At 34.3% G+C, this 19,450-nt stretch overlaps 1 protein-coding gene and 2 long non-coding RNA genes across 4 annotated transcripts in view; 1 reads left to right on the plus strand and 2 right to left on the minus strand.

The window, feature by feature from the left end:
* Positions 1 to 19,450, minus strand: part of LOC138700465 (glycine receptor subunit beta-type 4-like) — a 94,417-nt gene that overhangs the window by 71,944 nt on the left and 3,023 nt on the right. The window lies entirely within an intron of this gene.
* LOC138700446 (uncharacterized) lies at positions 4,506 to 6,042 on the plus strand. Its single transcript, XR_011332348.1, has 2 exons — positions 4,506 to 4,930; positions 5,687 to 6,042. It is a non-coding gene; the product is annotated as an uncharacterized lncRNA (long non-coding RNA).
* On the minus strand, positions 10,385 to 12,640 carry LOC138700454 (uncharacterized). Of its 2 annotated transcripts, XR_011332350.1 has the most exons (4): positions 12,267 to 12,640; positions 11,224 to 11,414; positions 10,958 to 11,016; positions 10,385 to 10,809 (listed from the first exon to the last, which is right to left on the minus strand). It is a non-coding gene; the product is annotated as an uncharacterized lncRNA (long non-coding RNA). The 2 variants fall into 2 exon arrangements; XR_011332349.1 differs by having other exon boundaries at positions 11,224 to 12,640.

Genomic DNA, 19,450 nt, shown 5'->3' on the forward strand with positions numbered 1-19,450 from the left:
GCAATTCATCTCTTAAGCTGTGAAGAGCTTCTCGTTTTTCACTTTCGAAATTTCTACAATAATGGTGTTCATCGTTTATTTTGAGAAGACGATTAGCAATGTTGTAGTGATGCAGATGGGCTTCCCATTCAACTTTAACTATTCCAAAGTCACGAAGTTGCTTCGTAGTAATTAGCATAGGTCTATAGGTCGGACAGTCATGTGGTAAATCTTTGATCTCCTTGACACTCGTACGAATAATTTTATCAATTTCATGTAAAAACTTTTTCTTAATTTTGTTCGATGGAGTACTTTGATGTGAACAAACAATCCATGGGCAAATATACTGGTTCATGATGTTCAACTTTTGATCTGGTTTAAGTAGATGTTAATTTATCAATACAAGTAGTGAAAGTTCGGATAATATTTACTTGATCAAATACAATTTCGACAGAGAAGGTAATCCTTAATATTTAAAACCTTTTCATCTGAATCAATGGAGCCAGATCAATTGCTCGTAGATGCTGAATAGGAACAAAATGCGTCCACTAGGTTAGGAGAAATATTGATGTAACACAGACGGACAGACAGACGGCAAGTATACGACCTTTTCGTTATCAGAGACACTGAACCTATATTTGTAGGAAAAATTCGAAATATATTTTTTACGGCATCACAACACTTTGTCGTTATAACTAGTATAATAACAACAAACGGAAATTTATGAGGTTGCTACACCGCGTTACGAGACTGCGGAGACTATCATGATGCCACTGATAGTAATCATTAATAACAATTATTACATTTTAAACATAACCTTTCACACCATAAGACGATAAATGTGATGACAGTGCGAAACATGAGCTTAGTGGCTATTTAAGTGCTGATAACATGCATTAACTGTAAACACCTAGGGGCCGTATTCAACGACATTTTTAGCGCGGGCTTCCGGTGGATGATCAGCATTTTTCGTATTCATAAACCAGTGTTAGCGATAGGATATGATTTGAAATCTGTACTAGTAACCAGTGGATAGCCGGGGCTAGCTTAGTACGCTCGTAGCGCGTGCTGCGAAATGTCTATGAATAGTAGGCCTACCCCTAAAGAACATTTTTCGCTTTCACTTCCTTCTCTGTCCATAAATTCTTATGTATTTGGTCACTTCAGTATCAACATATGAAACTGTTGTGGTTGCAGATCTGTTAATCTTACATAGACAGAGTCAATTATGTGTAAACTTTTTTATTTTATCATTACAACAAGCATTGTAATGTTACAAAATACAAATTTCGAGACTTTGGAAATATAGTATCAGTTTTTACCCCTTGATACTAAAAGTGTTTTTCGTGTGTATGAACAGCTAACTATTTTACAGACTAAGTTCATATTCACTACCTACATGTCAATTTATTCGAAAATGAAAAATATGAAATAAAATAATTTCAATAAAAATTGTATAGATGCTTACTGGAAAACACAACATGGAGGGAAACTCAAAATAAATTGTAATGATTTTTTTTTTAATTTGGTCATCTGTGTGAGATGAAGAAATAAATAAAAAAAAGCTATTCGTTTTGTGTTTCGGAGAAATTAATAAAGTACAATGGTGTATAACTGCAAGTGAATGAACAAAATTAGCAAAGTTGATATTTAACATTCATGTCACTTTTTAATGCCGATTTTCGAAAGTATAACGTTTCAGAAATTATTACAGTACACACATAGCTATTTTATGCAAAATTGTTAGAATAAATTACATATTTTTATTACAAACTTCCCCTAAAATAGGGGTTGCCTTGAAGGACAAAGTATACCAAATATACAATATCTACTGTACTTTAAACAGTACAATTTATAAATTAAGTCGGTAGACTTATTTATTTTACATAATTTCAGCATAAACTTTGAGGAGAGAACGCATCTATATTATCAGTCTCAAGAAAAGAATTCAAAACTATTCGCAATTCAAATTCCATTATACAATAACCAGATAAGGTAAAAATTATTCGTTTATTTGTTAATACTCTTATACATCAATTATGAAAAAAAAAACATCAAAGCAGTTGGTTCTTGAAATGTGATATTATAAGTAGAAGAATGCATGATGACTTCACGCACAGGCCTTGATTCAGAAAACATCTGTTTTCTTGTATAAAAATAGCAGTAGGTCGTACCATGTCCCGCATCAAATCATTCCGGAATAATGTAGACAGATAAAACAAAACCGAAAACTTATTTATCAACATGACAATTTATTAGATGTGACCTGGATTCGATTCACGGCAGGAAGCAGAGGTTATATCCCTCCAATAGAGATTTCATGTGCAGCCTTGCCTTGAGTTGATTTTGGACTGTCTTGCGCGGTGTAAATGCAACTTGCTGACCATCTGACTCATATGACTCTCTCGCAGGAGTGAGGATGACTTATATGTCTCTCTCGCAGGAGTGAGGATGACTTATATGTCTCTCTCGCAGGAGTGAGGATGACATATGTCTCTCTCGCAGGAGTAAGGATGACTTATATGTCTCTCTCGCAGGAGTGAGGATGACTTATATGTCTCTCTCGCAGGAGTGAGGATGACTTATATGTCTCTCTCGCAGGAGTGCGGATAGAAGGATCATCCTTCGAAGGTTGCATTGAGATAATTTATTTCCATTACACATTATTATGACAAAACCTTTCAACTGACCAATTCTTTGCATTGCAAGTACTCATACATATAGTACTGGGTATATAACAATAATAATAGGTACCTACCAAAATTAAAAATTAAAGTCAATAAATTCTTTTAATCTCTCAATATATTGTCAACTTTAAGACAGTGGTCTATATATCAGCCATTCAATTTTCTGTCAAAATAACGCATTGATTGGTAAATGCTATACATATCTCAATATAACCTTAAGTCGTTGTGTATGTATGTATGAATGTATATATGTATGTATGTATGTATGTATGTATGTATGTATGTATGTATGTATGTATGTATGTATGTACCTTTTTTTGAGCAGCATGTTCCATTACAAATGAGAAGTAATACTACGTGCCTAGGTTTACCTTCAAGTACATAATCCATTTACATTATATATTATTATGTTGCCGTTCTAGATTAAATATGGATTAGTGTAGTTCATCTACTATGTGTAACTGCCAAGATAATATTGGTACTTCTTAATCTAACTTATTTTCATATTCCTAACCTATGAAGTACAAGAATCTATTTATATATTCTAGCATTGAAATATTTACAGTATTTACATATTTACTATCTTTTTGATGAGCCTATTTTCAGATAAATTATATCCTCTAATATTCTAGCTTATTTACAGAATATAAGTAACCTATTTTGGACCCTTATCACTTAATTCTGACTTTTAACCTCTTTATCTTCCCAAATAACTTATCCTTATATATTAGCAAGCCTACTGTAGTTGTTCAAAGTCTATACTATTTGCAAACTTTATAAAATATTTTACATAACTTTTCACTAATTTTGTCTTGTCCACAGGTCACTTCCCATCACATTTATGTATAGACTGGATTAGTGTTTCTCTTTCCTTTCCTAATTTCGTACAGTCATAAATAATATGATCCACTGTCTGATCCCCATCCCCACAAACACATGTCGCACTATTCTTGATTTTAAATCGATGAAAATATGCGTTGAGTCTTCCATGTCCGGTCAACAGAGTCGTCAAGTTAGGAGTTACTTCTATCTTCAATTTCAATCTATCTTGGACACTAGGGAAGAACGCCTTGGTTAGAGTACCTTTGGAGGTAGCTGACCATTCACTTTCCCATTTTCCTTTGGATATGACCGCTAGCTGGTTCCTTACTTCACTCATCGGGACCTTGTCGTAACAGATCTGTAGATCGACGTCATGTATGTATAGGGCTACTGTCACTCAAAATGGGCAACATTTTTTTGGCTCCTTTGCTTCGAAATTGCTGCATCCGAAACGCGTTCCATAGCATTATGTTAAGACTAAATATATCCTAGTTTAAATGGTTATCGATAATTGTTTAATGTCAAAGGTTTCAGTCGGATCGCAAATAGTGAGAAAACAATTTGTGTACAATATGCCTTTCCCTCATTCGTTTTAAAATAATTCATTGGTAACTCTAAAACATTCTAGCTTTTCACTATATTTACTTAGGAATGAATTTGCAAATATGTAGGCCTACACTTTAAAGGGTCCCATGCACGCAAAGACTTACCTGGAGGTAAGTCTGTACAAACCTAAATCCACAGGCGAAAGGTATGAACACTTTTTTCCATGAGGTAAGTCCCAGATTTCAGAGACTATTTGAATTTTTCCGACTGGAGTGCTCTCCAAATTAAACGCGAGAAAAAGTAACCTAAACGTAGAAACAAACGATACTGCCAGTGCGTGGTCGAGATGTCGCCATTGTTTCGTTTTAAGCAAGGTTCTAGAGGTCGCTGTCGAACAGCTGTTAGTCAGGTCCTCTTATCCCATTCCACCAATGTATAAGTATTTATCAAAGAGTTTGTAATACTTAGGGCCTGTACTACGACTCTCGGATAAAGTTCTAGTTTAAACTTATCCGGCAGATGGCATATTTATCCGGAAGTTGGGTTGTAATTGCGTACTACGACTTTTGGTTATGTGCAATCTGGAGGCTAAACTTCCAGATTAGCAATCCGGGAGGCAGAGTAGCAGATTGGCGTTATCCGGAGGTTGGAACTCGGTGTTGAAATCAAGATGGCTGCACGTTGTACAGCTGGTGATTTGAAGGATCAATTTAATTTTGATACTGATTCTGATGATAAGTTCTGGAGCAGATGCTTCGTTATATCAGAACAGCAAAACGAATTAGGCCCCGTCCAAATAATTTTGAAGAATGGGATGACGAGAAATTTTTTAGACAGTTTCGAATAACGAAACCTACTACATGAAATCAATTATCAACTGAAACAAGACACAGCTCGTAAGTACACAGTTAATAATAAGCTACACTATTTCGGTAGGTATTACATCAATATTTTGTATATAATAGCACTATAATAATTACTTTGAAGTACAGTAACCTGTAATACAGTAGAAGTGAGGTTAGAATGTTGCTTCATACAGGTGTTCTGTTGCACTTACAAGGTATGAAGGTGATTGATATAATAATATATGGCAACCTACAATAATAACAGTTTCAAAATACTTTTATATAAAAAATAATAACAGTATATAATATATCAAAATCCTTTATATGGTAAACTACCATTTCTTCACAATTGCGTTACCACATTAAGATACAACTGTATTCACATATTTCGGTTCTAGTCAAGTCATATGTACCATAAACGAAAGAAAAATTGAGTGCCGACACCAATTTCCCAAATAAAGGTGGAAAGTTGCTGTGAAAGTGGAGTGCGGTGGAGAGGTACGGGTAGGCGGGATCGTTCTATCGAGATAGAAGGGTAGGCGGCAGGGAAGGGCAACACATTCATTTCATTACTGTGTTTTCTTACTAATTAAAGGGAAAAGACAAGTTTTCGTAAGATCGAGTTAGTGACAGGTTAGTATGATTTGCATATATTTACAATTGTCTAAAAAAAAATGTCAAAACTACATCCAAACCTCTCTCTTCCAGGCTATCCTGTAGGGAGTCCTTGCCTTCTTTTGGTAACGCTATTGTAAAGATTTACCGGTAAAGTTGTAACCAAATCTCATTGTTTATACATTTTTCCAGAAATAATGCCTTACCTCCAATGGACCAACTACTACTGGTATTGAGATTCTATGCCACTGGGAGAACATTGACAACAGTAGGAGATTTTTGTGGGGTCCACGAAGTTACAGCAGGAACTGTTGTCAATCGAGCTAGTGCTGCATTTGCTGCTTGGTTTAATTGAAGTGATGACTTTTAATGCTTCATTGGGAGTAGTTTTATTTGCTCCAGTAATTAAGTGCAAGGCTTATTCCCCCCCCCCCCTAAGGGATTCTGTCTCTTTTTGATGCTGTTACGAATACTTCTGAATAGTATTTTAATACAGGTTTTATGTATATATTATAGGTCTTGATTAAAGTTTTCCTAGAACTGTTTCATTTTGTGTCTGCTAGTTGTTTAGTCAACTCTCCGAAGATAGATTGGAATACCAATAAGGCATCACTCATGAGTAGACATCGGATTTTTAGGCACTAAAAATTGCAGTTTTAGGCGCCTAAAATAAGCTCAAAATTTGTAAAATTAGGCTCTATTTTAATGAAAATAGGCATTTTAGGCACATCAAGGTATCATACTTATTTCTTTCACTGAAATTTTTAGTTATACACTAAAATACGCACAAAAAAGTATGTTTAAACATTAAAAAAGGATACTATATTATATTTATAAACAGAGCTGCACAAATTTAATATATTGAAACTAATGAAATAATGATTATTGATATCAAGATTACTCATTTTAAGTTATTGAAATTCAGTTCCATGCTCAGACTTTATTATAATTATCTGCACAGTACACCACCAGAATTTTTTCTAAATACTCCACAGTTAACCTTTGCCTTTTGTCACTGAGAATCATTTTGAAAGCAGAAAAACTTATTTCAACCGAAACTGATGTGAGAGGCGCAAATTTTAAATTAGGTACAATAGAAACATCAATACTTACTGGAACATTTACACTTTCCCCCGATATCACTCTTGATACCTTTTCCAACAATGAAAATCCTACATTCTTATTTTTAACTTTTTTCCCAGTTTCGCCCAAAGCAGAATGTATGTTCACTTGAGCTTCCTTTACTATTGCTATTTGGCTACAAAGAGATTGTTTTTCACTTTCTAATTGTTCAATGCTTGCAGGTATGAAAGAAAAGTTTGATGTTATGTAGGCAATATCGTTTTTCACTCGTGAGTCATTCAGACAATCTTTCACTGCTTTCACACACGCTTTCATGCAGAAGAAGCTAAATTAGTAGCGTGAAAAGCTGCCAGCTAAGCAATTAGAATATAAGAATATCATCCCGGCAATTGCTATCAAAGTTGTAAGGAAGATCTGAATATTATGAGTACATACGTTTGACTGGAGAATTCAAAAGGTTAAAGTGTAGTGGTCTTAAAAAGAATTATACCTCAGGATAGCTCAGTCAATGTATAAATATTATAGGCCTACTCATTAAAATTAATAGAATTTATATATTTCAACTATTGTTACATACCTGTTTACTACAAATCTTGCAGAATATTATTTTTCCATCATAAGTGAATTCTGAATATTCTGTTAGCCATTGCCGGATCAATGTAGATTTTGCACTTATATTTTTCGGCATTATCGCGTTAAACTTCACAGGAAAACGTCCTACCGCTCAAAACTTCTCAACACAAATAAGGTGAGGGAAAGAGCAACTGTTAACGAGCATTCAAATGAACCGTTGTTATTGAGATTCAATTGGACAAAAATACAAAGTTCCACTTATTGTTGCATTTCCTGGTAGTGTTAACACTAGGAGGGCCTTTCTTTTAAATATTTTGTAATGGTTTACCCTATTAATTCGCAGTTTTACGACTTTTCATAAGTATTTCAAAAACACTCTTTCTCCAAAAATTGTGATTTTATGACACTCTGAAGGGCAGTACAGCTAATCGGTTTCAGACCGAAAACAGTCATTTTTATAATATAGAATATCTCTGAATCGGTAGCAGCACATGTTGTGATTGTTGCCTGCTTCAAAACTAAGGTTGGTTCTTTGTCGGCATTTATGCCTCCAAACATGTTAAATTCGGTGAAATCTATTGCGAGTGTCGTGAGATTCAAAACATTTTGTTTCCTTTATCAATGGTTTCATGGCCGGTGTGAAGCAAACTTTCCACTTTTTAAATGCCTTAAATTTCGCAGTGAATGCATGTATAAATTATAAAAAGTAAGAGTAAAATGCGAAACTTTACAGTGAGTTAGGCATTTTTAGGCGAATATTAACAAATTAGGCTCTAATAACCGTTTTAGGACATTTTAGGGCACTATAAAACTCTTTGAATACCTTTCAATTTCCATGAAACACAAATATTAATAATTATTTTTACTTTTCTCCTAAAGAAACAAAATAGGCATTTGCCCTAGAATCCGATGTCTGCTCATGAGACAACTGTCAGGAGATAATGTGGTAGGGTGCCAAGTTCCCTTCTCCTTCCTTGCATATATCGCTCACCAGTAGGAGTAGGCCTAACATATTTCATTAATCAGACTTAAGATATGCTTGCTATATACAGTATTATTATTTAACAAACTGTAACAGTTTATTAAATTTTAGACGTGACAGTTTTTCTTCATTTCCTGAAAGTTTTGGAATTGGCATTTATGTTTTGCAAGGGAGCTGTTTCATTCACGCTAGGCCTAGTGATTCATGTATGCAAACATATTCATATCGTTACTTTTTATATATATTTTATTGCTTGGATCCCTCACAGTGATGTCTTAACAGGCTAAGATGATTCAAACACAAAGGTTTGATAAATACATTTTAAAAATTATGACCAGGTACACTGTAGGCTATTTAAAACAATAAAAATGCACTGTATCTGCAATTCAAATTTATTTTACATAAGCAAAATATGGTAAAACAACATTTTTCAAGAGGCACATTAATTGAAGCGTCGGCTGGAACAACGTTATAAATTATATTTGGTAAAATTTACAGGAGCTGCAAAAATGTGTATATGCGTACAACTTTGTTCTTATGAGGGTAGCAAACTTTTGAGTGGACAAATTTCACGTACTGCATTGATGGACAGTTGCAAGCCAAGGAGTATAGCAAGGTAACATGACATACAACATTATTACACGGAAACACACCGAATGAAAATTTTGTAACTTACAACGTTGTTCCAGCTGACGCTTCAATTGTATTCAGGTACTCTGTGAATGTGTACTGAAAACAAGAGAGATGCACTATAGCTGCAATTAAATTTAAAATTTATTTATTTATTTTGTGTGAACAAAACACGACATTTTTCAGGAGACACAATAAGCATAATCATGTATTACATCCACTGTCTCATTATATATGCTATGGTACATGTCATATTTACAAATTAATAATATACAGGCTAATACATAAGAGTACATAGTAACTGTAATTAAACACAACACAAATACATATGCAAATACACAAAACTTGGAAAACTGTGGCAGAGCCAACTTCAGCTATAAGCCCCATTTGTTAGAGATCTGCACGGGCCATAATTCTTAGGCCCGGCCCATCTCGGCCTGATCTGAACCAGACCCGAACCCAACCAGAAACCTTAGATTAGTTAATAATTATCACCTGACTCGAACCTAATCCTGAAGACTAGCAGATAAAGCAGAGGCCAGAGACCACAGAGATCAAGAACAGCTGCAAGAGATTATCACTCCATTAGAAGGATGAGAAGAAGTAATCTCCCAGTCATCCAGGTCAAACAAATCTGGTCAACAAAATTAAACATATTTTTTGTTAAAACATAAAGAATGGGTGATTATTGTAGCATTTACTTTCTGCCACTAATTGAAGATGTCTTTGTAGATAGACCATTCATTAAAGAGGAGGAAAAAGTAATGTAAAAACTCCAAATCTTACTTTTGATATTCCAAACCCCATCTCTTTGCAAACATGAGGATATGACTTACTTTTATTTCAAATCATTCTATGTTATAATGTTAGATTCCAACTTTCAACTAATGTATTTTTTAAAGAAATCACTGTAATAGTACTGAAGTTCATGAATTTCTAACATCTCAAGTAAAAGTAAGTCAACATTAAACTTACAGTTCACAGATGGAGAAAGATTTTTCAATGTGGCTAATGCATTCCTCAGGGGCTTGCTTTTTCTTTCTTTCTTTTTTTTTTTTAAGCATCCTTGGGGTGTAACTCGATCAGCTATTATCCCATTATCAGCTGAAATATTTAAGAGAGGGATATATGCTTATATTCAGATCTTTCTGAGTTTAGCCTACACTACCTACACTGAATAAACCAGTAATTTCACTTAAAACTTACTTTCATTACACTGTGTAAATACCCGTACAGTGGAAGACCTTCACCTGCTGCACCAGCTGATTCTGTAATATTTTAAGAGTGGAATTAATTCATAAGATATTTAATTCTGGAGAAAGATGATGTTTTATCATAAATGTGTGGACACTTCAAAGTCAGCAGCTGTAACAGTATTGTATTTTCTAACGTGCTATTAATCCAAACTCATTTTTAACAATAAGAAAGTGAAGCTGCAATAAAAAAGAGAGAGAGAGAAAACCAAGCAAATAGTTCTATTGTAAATAGAGTGTAGTCAGTTTCTGTTTTACCTTATGAAAAGATATTTTTCAGTTTTTCTGTACACAAAAAATCATTCACAAGTTTCAAAATGAGAATCCTCACGGTAAAATTGAAATACAACTTAACATAATGTGGCCTAATCTAATTACAAACCCATTACAGAGAAATCTCAAAATAAATTCTTCAGTTTAGTGTACTTTCTATTTTTAGGCCTACATTTATAAATTTCAAATTCCCACTCAAATCCCACATAATATTATAATACAATGATGTTTAGTTTTTATGACATCCATTTCTTGTGACCATTTCATCATTATGTACAATTTATATTTTAACTTTTGCATCTAATTTATCTACTGCTTGCTGCAGATTTCATATAGTATGTGTGTTAGTTTTATTTTCAACATGTTGGCTGAAAATGTGTTTACATGTTACAGCTATTTCAGATTGGAAAAGGATCATACGTAGAATGTGAAAGAATGTTTTGTAGTATAAATCAAATTACCTGGAGATATTGTTGGGATGTCCAGTTTCACTTCAAAAACTAGAGAATTGCACTGTGAACCTGAATGGTAATAATAGAAATAATAGTATTATAAAGTAATACCGACATTAAATTAAATTTGTATAACAACTTTCAAGAATCTAATATTTTCTTTTATCTCTAAAGCTCATCATCTCTTCTTCTGACTCTTAATTCCTTACACACTAACCTCATTCGTGTTATTAGCTGCACTGGTATCAGTGGAACTTGGTTTAGTTACTACTTCGGCTGTAACAAAAGTAAGTAAATAAATAAATGAGTGAATGAATGAATAAATAAATAAATAAATAAAAAGAATTCAAACTTGTGTTATACAATTTCCTCTGCTTATTATGTAATAATTGTATAAATTAACATATAAGTGAACTTATGCATTGAATATTAATAAAAATCACTGAGAAATCACTCAATTGATAGGAGAATTAAATCACTTACCTTGGCTAAGTTTGGATTTGGTTTTGCTTCAGTTGGAGGGGCTCCAATTGTTTGTAGCCTGCATTGTCTCTCTGCAGCAGCAATTTTCTTTGTGTTCTTTTCCAAGAATTCAAATTTGCTTCTCAGCTGTTTTCAGGTCCTTGTATTTGTGCTGATGTTACTATATTCTTCCCATGCTTCATTCTATATTACTAAAAAGGAAGTAAAACTAGGTTAATTCCATATGCAACCTACAACATTAGAAGATATACTGTAATTCTCTTTTTCCCTTATCTAAGTTTCTATACTTAAATAAGCAAGAGCTTTTAATGGACGATTGTCAGTACAATATCAAACATGACTATACTGTACATAGAAACTTTGGAAAAAACTGAATATCTTCTGTTTCTGTGTTATTTTACGAGGTGTTGAATGTGCATTACAGTGAGTGATTATAGTCGAACTGGTAGCAGCAACAGATATTGCATTTTAGTGGAAACGTCTCTCCACCTCATGCTGTTCTTTTAAAAAATAATGTTAGGCCCTATCTGTGATCGAATGGTATTATAGGCCTAATACAAAATATCCGCCCATTTACTAACAGTAAAATACGTAGGCCTAACATACTGAAATATTGGTAATTTGCTAGGAACAGTGTACCTTGCTGTACTAATGTTGGTTAGAAATCCCAGGCCAAAAACAGCATTCATTATTATCAGTAACAGTGAACGTTTCTTTTTAAACGAGTTACTATGCCTTCGACCCATGATTTGAAGCCGTGAGTACATTATTTCTAAAAAAATTACCGAAATAGGCCCTATTCACTAATAATGTAGGCTATACAACAAACTGAAAGCACACTTAATATTAATTACAATACAAAAATAATTGCCACCTACACTTCTTGTGCAGTTACACATGAATAAAACAATGATTATGGAGAAAAACGCACTTTTGCTGGAACCCGCACCCGTCCTCTTTAGGCCTACTAATTAAAACCAAAATATTATCATATTGTAGGAATTATTACTATTCGAAAAGAAACATAACCTTTAAAATCTTACCTTTTGCTTCCATGTAAAGTTTCTTCATACAGTATGTGTAAGTTTCTGTTCTTCACTCTGTTATTTTCTTGTCTGGAGCTTCAGCATTATAATAAAATATAATAACAATAATGCTTACAATAAAACCTCAAAATAAATAGTACCATATAAACACGGAACATAAACATGAAATACGCGGGGAAAGGTATACCAACGCAATAAATTTCACTACATTTTCAGTAACTTCATTGCCAACGTAATAAAAATGTTACTATATCTTCCGGATAACAATCCTGCAGTTAAAATCCGCTGGTAGTACAGAACAAAATATTTAACTTCCAGATTGCTAAACTGGAGTATACGAATCTGGAGCTGTAACAGGCGATCGTAGTACAGGCCCTTACTAGAGACACATACCCGTGAGTGGCAGGCAAGAAAAATGTCACAAATTGAATCGGCTAGCATCCGCCATTAAAGGGAGTGTTTGCGGCGCGAAATTCGAAAACAGTACCACAATACATTGTTGTAGCCTGGTGATAGACACCGTTTTAAACATCTTTTACAAAGGATGAGTCGTGATGAAATAAACATGAATGGCATAGGAGCGCTATATTTATTAAAGTATTATAATGATTCATCTTTGGTGATATTCTAAAAAATAAATTAAATCGCCATATACTGTACGCTCTGGATAAGTATGTGAAATATTGAATAATGGCAATGTCAACATTAATTTTCAATATTACTTTATTGTTTTAAGGACATAATAATGGATATTTACTGTAATATTTAAAATGATCTATATTTGTCCTTTCATGCAAAGGAAGAGGAAGGTATATGGTGCTTAGAAAATATTTAGTGGTGAAATGTGAGATCATAAAAATTCTGGAAACTGATTTAAAATATAATGAGAATAAATGTTATCATAAAACAATCTATTCATTGTGTAGTTGATGACTACCAAGTTAGAGGTCAGTACAGACTTTTTAATACAATTAGTAGCGGTAATAGTAGGCCTAGGAGTAGTGGTAATAGTAGGCCTAGTAGTAGTGGTAATAGTAGGCCTAGTAGTAATGGTAATAATAGGCCTAGTAGTAGTGGTAATAATAGACCTAGTAGTAGTGGTAATAATAGGTCTTGTAGTAGTGGTAATAGACCTAGTAGTAATGGTAATAGGGCTAGTTTTGGTAGTATTAGTAGGCCTAGTAGTAGTGGTAATAGTAGGCCTAGTAGTAGTGGTAATAGGCCTAGTAGTAATGGTAATAGAAGAGCTAATTTTGGTAGTATTAGTAGGCGTAGTAGTAGTGTTAATAGTAGGCCTAGTAGTAGTGGTAATAGTAGGCGTAGTAGTAACGGTAATAGTAGGCCTATTAGTAGTGGTAATAGTAGGCCTAGTAGTAGTGGTAATAGTAGGTGTTGTAGTAGTGGTGGTAGTAGTAGTAGGCCTAGTAGTAGTGGCAATAGTAGGCCTAGTAGTAGTGGTAATAGTAGACCTAGTAGTAGTGGTAATAATAGGCCTAGTAGTAGTGGTAATAGTAGGCCTAGTATTAGTGGTAGTATTAGGCTTAATTTTTGTGGTAATAGTAGGCCTAGTAGTAGTGGTAATAATAGGCCTAGTTGTAGTGGTAATAGTAGGCCTAGTTTTGGTGGTATTAGTAGACCTAATAGTAGTGACACCTAGTCAGTGGTAGTGGTAATAATAGAACTAGTAGTAGTAGACCTAGTAGTAGTGGTAATAATATGCCTAGTAGTAGTGGTAATAGTAGGCCTAGTATTAGTGGTAGTATTAGGCTTAATTTTTGTGGTAATAGTAGGCCTAGTAGTAGTGGTAATAATAGGCCTAGTTGTAGTGGTAATAGTAGGCCTAGTTTTGGTGGTATTAGTAGGCCTAATAGTAGTGACACCTAGTCAGTGGGAGTGGTAATAATAGAACTAGTAGTAGTGATAATAGTAGGCCTAGTAGTAGTGGTAATAGTAGACCTAGTAGTAGTGGTAATAATAATATGCTTAGTAGTAGTGGTAATAATAGACCTAGTAGTAGTGGTAATAATAGGCCTAGTAGTAGTGGTAATAGTAGGCCTAGTATTAGTGGTAGTAGTAGGCTTAATTTTTGTGGTAATAGTAGGCCTAGTAGTAGTGGTAATAATAGGCCTAGTTGTAGTGGTAATAGTAGGCCTAGTTTTGGTGGTATTAGTAGGCCTAGTAGTAGTGAGACCTAGTCAGTGGGAGTGGTAATAATAGAACTAATAGTAGTGGTAATAGTAGGCCTAGTAGTAGTGGTAATAGTAGGCCTAGTAGTAGTGGTAATAGTAGGCCTAGTTGTAGTGGTAATAGTAGGCCTAGTTTTGGTGGTATTAGTAGGCCTAGTAGTAGTGAGACCTAGTCAGTTGGAGTGGTAATAATAGAACTAGTAGTAGTGGTAATAGTAGGCCTAGTAGTAGTGGTCATAGTAGACCTAGTAGTAGTGGTAATAATAGGCCTAGCTAGGCCATCAGCTATATTTTCACTAATTTCTTTGCATTTAATACAATCAGAAACTAGAAGTACATGCTGTACAAAACGGAAATTATATGATTAATTAATTTATTGTGAAACAAAACAGTTTTAGACAGATATAGTCTGCGGATTTTCTTATGCACTCTGCTATTATAATCCACTGTAATGTGATGGCACCTAACCCTTACATACATTGTTGAAATCAACCTTATAAACCTGATTAATGTGTTTCTGGAAAAACTTTATCCAAGAAATATTCCGACATTCTGTAAACACAAGCAAAGGAGGAACTGCATTTGGAACATTCTTCCAAATATTAAGATATGCATGCTTTCCTGGGCATCCTACAATAGTAGCTATGTTCGAACAATTATTTGCGGCGCAGTATTTCACCATTTTCTTATTATTTCCCTTCAAGTGTACTTATATTTATCCGTACTCCTCAATAAGCATGAACTGCTTGCACTCCCGCCGAAGCATCAACTCCCTTTAATGACGGCCGAACAGCGGTTCAATTTTGTACTCGAAACTAGCGCCGTTGGTGTCTCTAGTTATATATTACAAACTCTTTGGTATTTATCCGTCATCTTTGCGCCATCGATTGCTGTTTATGTTTCATTATTAAACAAATGTCTGTATGACGTGATATACAAGGTCAGTTAAAAGTCCCGCACCACCTAAATAACTTTTGAAGCATGTGGTTCAGTGACATGAAACTTGGTATGTGGGGATAACCATATTCTAAGAACTCAATAATGGTATTACCGAGTTTTTTCTACTTCCGGTTTAACCGAAAGTAACTCCAACTCTCTTATTTTAAATGGAACACCCAATATATTTTTATTTTTTATTTTTGAATAGTGCTCATTAAGACCTTTTTAAAAAGTACCCATACTTGATACTTCTGTACAAATTCAGTGTCGCTAAATAAAAAAAAAACAGAAAAGTGTAGGTCTGATGAATAATACGAGCAAAACGCTTCTTTTGTTTACTGTGATTTGACTGTCCTTCGATTATATTCATGGAATATGGGCAAAACGCTTCTTTTGCTTACTGTCATTTGATTGTCCATTCTTTATATCTATGGAAAAATATTTATTGATACAGACTTCTTATTTAAGGAATTGAATCTAACATTCTAGTGGGTTAAATAATTCTGTCTGATGTTGAGCGAAAGGGAAAGAATTCAAATTTTAATGATTTTTGGCTATGGAGACAGACAATGATCTAATGTATGGCGAATTTATTTAATGGAATGCATCCGGATCGCAATCCAATTCCACATATAACAGTGACAATGAAATTCACTGAAACTTGAAGTGTAAAGGATTTACCAAGATCAGGTCGCCCGAAAAGTGCAACTGATGATAATACTTCATTGGACGTTCTCCTCCGAATGTAAGAAAATCCATAAGTACCTACTACAAATTTGGAGTTAGAATCTAATATAACCCAAAGTTCCGAGATAAAAATCCTTACAAGCGCTAAGCAACATCCTTATAAAATGCAACTTGTGCAGGAACTTTCAGAGGACGAGGACAGAAGAATGCAGTTTTATGAATTTTATTAACGATGGAGCGCATTAACAACAATCCGGCTTTTCTTAGACAAATTGTATTCTCAGATGAAGCCACATTCTGCCTGAATGCATTTGTCAACAAACACAATTGCCGATACTGGTTAGACGTAAATCCACAATGAATGAAGGAGAACCACACGCAATAACTTAATGTTTGGGCTGGTATGATTGGTAGCCATATTATTGGTTCTTTGAAATAAATTCATATTTTTTTATTTTGTAATTTGTAAGTATTTTCGAAAGTATTTTGTATTTAAATACATAAAATTGATGTATTTTGTATTACAAATACTTAAAATACTCTTTTCTTCTTCTTGTCCTTCAAGTTTTGGATTTGGATTTGAAGAATGAAATTTTGTCTTATTTGCCTGCCCATTTCAGATATGCTAGCCATACACTTAGTTTTCTTGCCACAACTGATTTCCTTAATGCCATAAAGAAATCTCCAACAGCATCAAGGATCCATCACCCAACACTTGCTAAATGTTCAGCATTATGGAATGTGTCTAGGAGACCCAAATCCTCAGAAATTATATCAGATGTCTTGAAATATTCATTAAAGTTTCCTTGCCCAACTCAATGGAATTCTCTTTATGACTCAATCTCTCAAATATTGCAATTCAAACACGATATAAACAGTATATGTGAAAAACTGGGATTGCCAACCTTCAAAGATGTTGAGTTTCAGTACCTTGAAGAATATTGTGCAGTTCTGAAACCCATTGTCGTAGCCCTTGATTTAATGCAAAACGAGAAGACCTGCTATTACGGTCAACCTTTGTCCACATTAATTTCCCTCAAAAACAGATTAAATATTCTGTTATTTAGCAATCTACGCCATGTATTCCAAGTAACTCCTATCCTAATGAGTTTGCTTTCATCAACATTTAAAGCGATGTTTGATCTGACCCCAGCAGCAAATTGAGCTATTTTGGTAGCTTGCTTCCACCCATCATTTAAGATGAGATGGCTACCTGACACTGCCTCACCAAATGATAAGAAGAGCATACAGAACATGTGCGTGAAATCAGCTGAGCAGTTCTCTGCTACACCTTTGGTCAGTTCAGACAATGAAAACAATTTTTGTGTTTTCAACTCAAGTACAACAGACTTTGAAAAGCAAAAAGAAAAGAACTTATCTACTGCGGAGTATGAGCTCATACAATTCTTCAATGGCAATGACAATGCACTCTAGAGAATTACCCAACAGTGAAACAAGCTTTATAAAGTATACTACAAGTTTGTGTTCCTCTGCGCCTGTAGAAAGACTGTTCTGTTTTGCAGGATTTATTCATTCACCAGCAAGGGGATCCTTATCTGATAAACTTCTTGAGAAACTGGTTTTTTTGAAAGGGAGCAGTAATGATTCATATATAGCATAATTTCATTGCTGACTGGGAAAAGAAGTATGTTCAGTTACAGTTTTTATATAAAATTTCGAGATAAAAATACTTTTAATGTTAATATAATATTTTAGATTTTCAGCAATATTCTTATTTCTTTAGACCAGGCCTGCAGAACTGTAGCTCTTGAGAGCGACTGTTTTCCTCCCCTCTTTTACTCCACCCACCTTTTCTACCTGTGCGGTCACGGCGTTCTAGTTATGCTCGGCTGCATCAACATTCATTCTCGGAGCGGAAGTCGATCATCCCCAATAGAAGTAGAGTGAGCTGACGCCATAGTTCTCCTACTTTGCGAGTTCTGCAGGCCTGCTTTAGACCTACATATTGTATCGAGTATTTGAAATACAAATGTATTTTGAGTATTTGAAATACAAATGTATTTTGCTTAAAGTTTTAAAAGTATTTTGTATTTGTATTTCAAATACAATTTTTTTTAAGTATTTTGTATTTGTATTTGAAATACTTGGATGTCAGTATTTTGCCCAGCCCCGTCTATTTCCAACAAGATGGAACTCCAGCTCACTATGGACAGAATGTTCGTGAGCATTTAGACCAGGTTTTTCCACAACGATGGATTGGTAGGAGATGTCACATAGAGTGGCCAGCTAGATCCCCAGATGTTTTGCCTTTGGACTTCTTTTTGGGCCATTTGAAGTCAGTAGTATATCAACAACTTAGAAGATCTGGAGCATCGAATAATGGAAGTGGTGCAAGATATTCCTAAAGCCTGATTAAATCATTTCTTAAATGGTTTCTATGATCGACTGACACATTGTCAAGCAGCTGAGGACTACCAGTTTGAACGCAGAATTTAGAAGTTGAGCTAGCTTTGTTTTTGTTAAGGAAGGAGTATTTTATTATTTTAATATTCGATACACTTTTCTGTTTTCTTGACTTAGCAACACTGAATTTGTACAGAAGTATCAAGTGTGGGTACTTTTTGAAAAGCTCTGAATGAGCACTATTAAGAAATTATATATATATATATATATATATATATATATATATATATATATATATATATTGGGTGTTCCATTTAAAACAAGAGAGTTGGAGTTACTTCCGGTTAAACCAGAAGTAGAAAAAACTCGGTAATACCATTATTGAGTTCTTAGTATATGGTTATCCCCACACACCAAGTTTCATGTCACTGAACCACATGCTTCAAAAGTTATTTAGGTGGTGCGGGACTTTTAACTAATCCTGTATGTAGAATGTATGAAAGCTATCTAACTTTAGCGTATTTCAAATATTAGGCTACGTCTCATATAATGCAACTATTACAGCTAAAAGATGTAGGGACTTTTAATTTAAAATAGACAGACATAAAACGCACAAAAATGTCAAAAATGGTCATTTAAACACGAAACTAATAAAGGGATAGTTTTAATATCCAAATTCGAAGAAGCTAACAGCTTATAGGCCTACTTGTTTTACAAACTAAATCTCATATAATATGAAAGAAAAAACAGGTTGGCCTTATAAAATTTGTGACCCATTCTTTAGTGTACCTTGAGACTTTTATTCAAAAGGTCCCGTGTTCAAATTCCGGGCAGGGCAACCTGCATGGGTTTTCCACGGTTTGCTCCAGTTACTTACGCAAATTTCGGGTAGAGGCAGGTGCCTCAATATACCAATCTCTTCTACTTTAAAAATAGGCCTACATCACTTAAAATGAACTGGAGATTCGATAAGTATTTCAAACATATCCAGTATAATTTTAAGAG

The sequence above is a fragment of the Periplaneta americana genome, chromosome 1, assembly GCF_040183065.1.
Source record: "Periplaneta americana isolate PAMFEO1 chromosome 1, P.americana_PAMFEO1_priV1, whole genome shotgun sequence".
Lineage (NCBI taxonomy): Eukaryota > Metazoa > Arthropoda > Insecta > Blattodea > Blattidae > Periplaneta > Periplaneta americana.